Genomic DNA, 8,228 nt, shown 5'->3' on the forward strand with positions numbered 1-8,228 from the left:
AGGGGTCCCCAACCACCGGGCTCCCGGACCGGTACCGGTCAGTGGAACATTTTCTACCGGGTTGCTGGTTTGCTGGGCACCACCATCTTGTTTCAATGAGAAAGTGCTTCTGGGTGAACTTTTCCAGTTGGAAAGCGGCGTTTGGGTCCTGAAGGAATCCTCGTGCCTTAGTTTCATCGAAGGGGGCGGCTTTGAATGAAACTAAGGCGCGAGGATTCTTTCAGCACCCAAGGCAAGGCGAGCCGAGCGACCGCCCCAAAGCCGTCCCGAAGCCCATCGACAAAGGTACAAAGGAGGTGTTGAAGGTGGCGGGGAGAAGTGGGGGACGGCTGGCTGGTCGGTCGCTTGGCTCGCCTTGCCTTGTCATGCGTGCTGATGCCGGTACCGGGCCGCGGATCATTTTGTGCCGTGGCACAAAAAAGGTTGGGGGCCACTGTCCTAGAGTTATCACAGCAACAGGGATTGCTGCGATTACCACTGCTAGGCGATGTGATCATGTGATTTTGTGCTTTACTATCACATTATTTAGGGATGGAAATTGCAGAGCCCACTGCCACTTGGGCCCCGTATCACAACTACACAAATCCTAATGCTGGGGAGAAGAGCTGAGAGAAAAGAGAGAGAGAAAAAGACGATAAAGTGTTTGGAGGTTAAACCAGATGAGGAATGGTTGAGGGACCTAGGGTTGTCTAGTCTATCAAAGAAAAGGATAGAAGGTGACATGAGCAGCGGTCACAGAGAAGAGGGGGGCAACTTATCTTCCAAAGCGTCTGAGGGCAGGACAAGAAGAAACAGGTGGAAGATCATGAAGGAGAGAGTCAACTTGGAACTAAGGAGAATTTCCTGACAGCTAGAACAGTTAACCAACAGAATGGCTTGCCTTGTAGAGTGCTGGGGGCTCCATCCCTGGAGGTTTTCAAGACAGCCATTTGTTTGGGATTCAATAAGGTCTCCTGCCTTGGCAAAGGTCCCTTCCAGCCCAAGGATTGGCCACAGACAAGATGCCTGGAGCACTGGTGGCAGAAGTCAAGGACTGAGGAACACCAAACGCTGGGATTAACTCCTGTCTGAGCAATGAGAGCAGTGGAAGGTCAGCCCTTCTTTGCTCTGAAGGCCTTGGGGAGGAAGTGGGGAGAAAGTCCAGGGTCATGGCTCAAGCAACTGGTTGAAGGCTTTCCCTACAGTTCACAGTGATTGGCATGAAATGACTCAAGTTTGCTCATTAGGGTGAGGGGGATTAATTATTCTCGAGGAAGAGGTAATACTCCTAAAGAGGCTAGCTCTGCATCCAGACAACCTCCAATCTTCCTTTTTTGGGAAGATTTTGGAAAAATCTTATGTAGGGAGTCACTATTCTAGATGATGCAGATTAGCTGAGGTTCAACTCTGCATCTGGATTTCTTTGATTGATTGATTGATTGATTCAGAAATGCATAGCTGTAGTTCACCTTAAATAAATTATGTTGAGTTGCTAACAACCCATTTACATGGAAAAAATATTCACAAAAATAATCATAACACAATAGGTAAAGCACAAATTCACAATACAAAAATATACATATTGGACTCCTTTAGCATCTGGTGCTTATGCCTGGAAGAAAATGCAGGTCTTCACCATCTTTTGGAAAGCCAAAAGCGTTGGGGGGTCTCCGGCTCTCTGGGAAGGGGCGCCACCTCCATAGAGCCACAACAGAGAATTGTATCTCCTGGGTTGGACCAGGTGAGGCCGCCTTCATGGAAAAGACCTGCAAAATGGATGTTGGGATGAGGGTGAGGGTGGAATTTTACTCTTAGAAATGCTTCCAGGTTCTCTTTCTGAAAAAAGTCCATTTTTGGAAAAGTTCCTGATCCTGGGGGTAGGAGCGTGGGGCTGAGGAACAAAATATATATCAAGCCAAAATCAAATACAAAGGGTGGGATGAAACTCATGGTAAAATTTTACCCCTAGAAAAAAAAATGCTGATGCCCATGGCTGGAGCATTGGGGGTTGGGGGGGGGTGATACCTAGTGTGTACTAAAAATATTTCAAGACAAATCGAAAACCGAGGGCTGGATGAGAATTGGGTTGGAATTTTATGTGAAAAGCGGAAACGTGGCCTCCTCCGGAGACTCTACTGACCATGTCAGAGTTTGCAGCAATCCAACCAGCACACAAATAAATAATTCAGCAGGATTCATTTATAGAAGAAGCTTGTTTATATACAATAATATAAAACATGATGCATGTATACAATATCCATGCAGCAGAGGTGGTATTCAACCGGTTCGCACCTATTGAGCAAACTGGTAGCAGTTATTTGGCATGGGTCGCCGAACCAGGTGTTTTTTCTGGTGCCTTCCTTATTGCAATCATTCTACACCTTTCATTAAATCCTTAAAACTCGACAAAATCACAAATGTGTGATACGTGTGTTTCTCCCAATTAGGACTTTTTCTACAGAACAAAATGAGCTTCAAAATAGTACTATATTGTAGACCACCCTCTGGAGTCCGTTTCTTTTGGTCCCCTAATCAATAATGTGGCCACCACCCATCCTCACAAAGGAAAATCAGCGGACTCTTCATTAATGGGTCTCCACCTCCCAGTTTTTGGAAATTTTGTAGGACATTGCATTCCCTACCTGTCCTTACCTGGTCCACACCCATTGTTCATGCCACCATCTGTGGTCCTTTTATAATCCAAAGTGTTCTCTCTCACACACACAACCTCTCGCCACACCATGGTGCAACTCCTTTTTTTTTAATTCTTATCTACCTGCTTTATCCAAACTTCATGCTTGTATTTCTTTGGGTTATCCCTCAGCTCTGCCCAGGACTGCACTGTTTCTTAATTTGTCAGGGTTTTGACCAGTTCACTGCAGTGATAGATTAATAGAAACATTTCTGATTTGATTGAAATTGGAGATTCTCCCTATGGTGTATAATTTATTTTATTTATTTTTATTTTATTTGGTTTGTCAGTTGCTTACAAGATAATAAGTATAAGTAAAAACATAGTTATGAATACATGGATACATATAAGAAAAATAAAAGAAACAATAGGACAGGGACGGTAGGCACCTTGGTGCGCTTATGCACGCCCCCTACAGACCTCTTAGGAAAGGGGTGAGATCAATAGTAGAAAGTCTAAGGTTAAAGTTTTTGGGGTTTGGGGAATTTGACCTTCACATCTGCTGATCCTCTTGGCTAGAGCTGTTATTTGCTGCTTTATTATTTTCAGCACTTCCTTAATCTTCCTTATTTCTAGAATAGATGATATTTCTTGATTAGATATTATTTAGTCCTTTTGTTCTTCATCTCTCTCTCTCTCTCTTCTTTCACCTGTTCTAGCTTGCTTGCATCTGATTTTAACTTGCTAATCTTATTTTCCAACCTGATCTTACTTTTTTTTCTTGTTTATTGGTTTTGCATCCTAGGTATTCAATACTTCCACAAGCGTCCGTGCCGGCAGTTCTATTGTGTTGTGCTGTTATAGAGGCTCAGTTATTCTTTCTTTTAATTCTTCTACTTCTTTAGTAAAGGGCTTTGTCCTTTTTTGAGGCAGAGGAGAGGGCTCCTAGTTTGAAAATGAAAATATTCAACTGTTTCTCTACTACTGACTCCCCTGGTTTACGAAGCCCCCCTCTCCTAGAAGAATGAAGTATTTTGAGGAATATTTTTAAAGGCAGAATATTATATTTCCCTAGATGAGAAATGGAGAAACATGTTTTTTTAGAGGCAGGAAGCAGCCCTAATCTCTCTGCCCCCCAAGCAGAAACTGAGGAGGCACTTTTAGAAATGCAGATTTGGTAATCCATTCAAGACAGGGTATTTTGAAAGTCCCTGCAGCAAAGTCTGAACAAAGGCAGAATGGTAGGATTAGCCCCTCACTCAAGATCCAAACCAGGACAAAGCCATTAAGCTACAATAGGAATTGCCCAACACCCTTTCAGAACACAGCCCCTTCATTGCATTACCCCAGAGCAGTCCAAACTTCAGCCAAATTAGCTCAGACAAGCATTTCCTCTTTTGTTTATAGAGCAGGGGTGTCAAACTTGTATCATCATGCCATTATCACGTGACATATTGCGACTTCCCCCCCTTTGCTAAACCAGGGGTGAGAATGGGCAGTGCATGACACATCTGGCCTGTGGGCCATGAGTTTGACACTCCTGCTATGAAGCCAGCTATGATCAATACATGACCCCTACATGACCCCATAGGAAGCTTACAACAGCCAATAGAATAGTAAAGGACATGTTCTTGCACAGGAACAGGAAGCTCAAGTGCATAACCCAAAGAAAGATATAAAAACTCCCCACTCTCAACTCCATTTTGTCAACTGCTTGGAAACACACGTGGTTGGTGGTTCTGCTTCATCAATAAACCATCTTTACAATCGGCCTCCATGTTGTTTCCAGCTTCCTTCTCCCAGCTTGGAACTGAACCAGATGGATGTTTCTTCCAACACCTTTACAATCTGAGCTACCTCAGGGGTTGTTTGTGGTTCTTCCAATTCCACTTCTGTGAATAGTTTATTGTGTATTATAAGTTGATGTTGATTGGTTATCCTGTTATTTCTGATTATGGATGTTGTTATTTATAGAACTAATGCATTCTTTTTAGACATTGTCTTCTCATTGGGCTTGTAATCCCATTTTATAACACAGCATTATTTCTTTCTTTTCAATCCTTGAATATTTGAAATGGGCAAACACTTTTCCTTCCAGTAGTCCTGCAGCTGTTGGACCTGGTTGCTCAGCCAAAAGTCTGAGTCCAGTCACCGATTTGTCACCAGGAACTTCAACATATGGGGGGGAGGGGCAATGTTTCATGGTTTTTAATTTTATGGTCTTTCTAACCTTTTTAGTTAATTGATGGTATTTCTTCTCTGAGTGTGTGTTTGATGGTGCCAGGTTAATGGATGCCCATTGATCACCTTCATCCAGATTTTTGATGTATTTCCAAGAGCATCTTGATTCCTTCACAGTTTTTACTATTTTTCCCCTGTTGATGGTGAGGATGGCACATATGATACGTCCAGTCCTGATACCATTGCGATATCTTGGCTGCATGTACAGACAATATTGGCAGTGATTCTACTTCAGATGGTCTTTTTCCATTCAGCTTCAGACTGTTCCTGTAAAGAAGGTGGGATCATTTGGAAGATGTTTTATATTGTTTGATAGCCATGACCTGAATTGTTGAGTAGAGAAGACTGAGGAACCAGTGCATGACGATTATTATTCACCAAAGGCCTGAATGAATGCAAAAAGTACCAGTGTCCCTGAGGTAAATGTTTAGAGAACAGGTCAGTAATACTGTATCTTCTGGTAATTCCACTATAAAGTCCATGGGAATTTCTTTCCAGGGTGCTTGAGGTTTTGCTACTGGTTGAAGGAGCCCTGGGGGTTGTCCTGGTCTTCCTTTGACTGAAAACTACTCCCTATAGGCCATAAGGGAGTACTCAGAACTGGAAACATTCCAAGGGGCAATTGAAAGTTGCAACTGCCAAAACAGCTTTCAATTGTCCCTCGGAATGTTTCCAGTTTTATTCAAAACAGCAGACAGAGCTTTTTTACTTCAAAAGAATGACCAAGGGGTTTTGCAACCTTGTGCTTATATATCCCCCCCAAAAGAACGCTGAGCAGACGTGGGCAGTATGGGAAAAAGAGTCATGTGTGGTGCATTGGGCACTCTTCACTTGAAGACATTTCTTAGAAGGGGGAAAAACCCTTTCAAAGTATGGACACACCATAAGAACCTGGAAGCTTTAAAAACACCCTGAAAATTTTACAGAAGAAGAAAATTTTACAGAAGACAGTGTTGAAAAAGCACTACGCAATCTAAAATCATTTCTATCTATTGGACCGGACGGAATATGTGCCCACTTCTTTAAAAAGCTAACCATTGCCATAGCAGAACCTCTAAGCATAATCTTTGAAAAATCTTTTAGGACCAGCTCCTTGCCTAACCTATGGTCACAAGCCACGGTCATCCCCATCTTCAAAAAGGGAGACCTCAGCCTAGTTGAAAATTACAGACCAATCTCTTTATGCTGCATCACCTGTAAAGTCATGGAATCAATTATTAACCAATCCATTATCCTCCACTTAGAGACAAACAACCTATTCTCTAATAAACAATTTGGTTTCAGGAAAAAATTATCCTGTAATCTGCAACTCTTACACTGCAAAAACATATGGACTACACAACTCGATCAGGGCAAAGCAATAGACGCAATCTACATAGACTTCTGTAAAGCCTTTGATTCAGTGGTACACAACAAACTACTCCTAAAACTAAAATCTTATGGTATCTCTGGACACCTGCATAACTGGATAGAAGCATCCCTGTCAAACAGACAACAAATGGTCAAAATTGGGAGCGTCCTATCAAATTCTGTACCTGTCAACAGTGGTGGTCCCCCAAGGCAGTGTTTTAGGACCAACTCTTTTCATACTCTACATAAATGACCTCTGTGATCATATTAAGAGCAACTGCGTTCTCTTCACTGATGATGTAAAGCTATTCAACACCACAGACAATACTGCTACCCTTCAAAAAGACCTTGACTATGTATCAGAATGGTCAAACAAATGGCAACTTCAAATCTCAACAAATAAATGCTCTGTCCTACATATTGGCAAAAAAAATCAGAAAATAAAATACAGGCTGAATAGTCAAGACCTTGTTGACGATCCAAACTCTGTCAAGGATCTTGGAGTACTCATCTCTAATGACCTAAGTGCTAGAGCCCATTGTAACTACATAGCCAAAAAGGCATTAAGAGTTGTTAACCTAATCCTACGTAGCTTTTTCTCTGGTAATATCACACTACTAACTAGAGCATACAAAACATTTGCTAGACCAATACTCGAATACAGCTCATCAGTCTGGAACCCACATTACATACCTGATATTAACCCAGTTGAGAAAGTCCAGAAATATTTCACAAGAAGAGTTCTCCACTCCTCTACTCGTTGCAGAATACCTTATGCCACCAGACTTGAAATTCTAGATCTAGACAACCTAGAACTACACTCCCTTCGGTCTGATCTAAGTATACTATATAAAATCATACATTGCAATGTCCTACCTGTCAATGAATACTTTAGCTTCAACCATAACAACACAAGAGCACACAATAGATACAAACTCAAGGTTAACCTCACCAAACTTGATTGCAGGAAATATGACTTCAGCAACAGAGTGGTCAATGTCTGGAATACTCTACCTGACTCTGTGGTTTCTTCCCCAAACCCCAAAAACTTTAACCTTAGACTGTCTACTATTGACCTCACCCCTTTCCTAAGAGGTCTGTAGGGGGCGTGCATAAGCACACCAACGTGTCTACCATGCCTGTCCTATTGTTTCTTTTATTTTTTTAAAAAAAAATTCTCATATGTATCCATGTATTTATAACTATGTTTTTACTTATACCTATTATCTTGTAAGCAATTGACAAAAATAAATAAAATAAAATACAATAAATTGTCTGGAGAACCGGAAGCGGAAATTTTGAGAAGTTTGGAGGACTAGCAAATCCCACCTCTGACTGGAGATTTTACAGTCTCCTTCCCCTGCCACGCCCACCAAGCCACGCCCACAGAACTGGTAGTAAAAAAAAAATTGAATCCCACCACTGGCTGGACTCAATACTTTAATTGATTCAATTTCACACTCTGCGGTATCTCCCAGGGGGCAAAGTGAAGCAAAGCAGGCTGAAGCATTTACAATGGCAGACTGGGAGCTTAGGACTTGCTCTCAATCACTCTGAACCAGACTTCTGTCCTTCCCATTCATGGGATTTAGTGGCTTCCAGGTAAACAGTCAACCCCAAGTGTTGCGACCATGATCACTACCTGATTTTCAAGTCTTTCAATGATTTTCCTCCTATACTACAGAAGGACACGATCCTTCTGTTGGATTCCTACTCCTCAAGGTCTCCTCAGTCAGCTGCCCTTTTTCACACTTCTCCCTACACAGCCGTATCAACAGCTCCCTGTTACTGATCAGCCCAAAGGATGACCAAGTCCAGAGGAGGAATTCATCCATCTCCTGGCTTCAGATCCGTTGCTGGCAGCATGCTAAAGAGGGGGCCGGCCGGGGGCGGGGGAAATGGTGACCTTCTTGAAATTGTTAATCCAACATTGCATGCCATCCTCCAATGGCCAAGAAGAGTAGAAATCAAGTGAACTCTGGGTCATAGTTCTCCTAAATATCCAGATTCAGTGAATGAAACTTGA

Source organism: Notechis scutatus, chromosome 13 (genome assembly GCF_049901735.1).
Source record: "Notechis scutatus isolate UNSWTSFEM ecotype Mainland chromosome 13, rNotScu1.2, whole genome shotgun sequence".
Lineage (NCBI taxonomy): Eukaryota > Metazoa > Chordata > Lepidosauria > Squamata > Elapidae > Notechis > Notechis scutatus.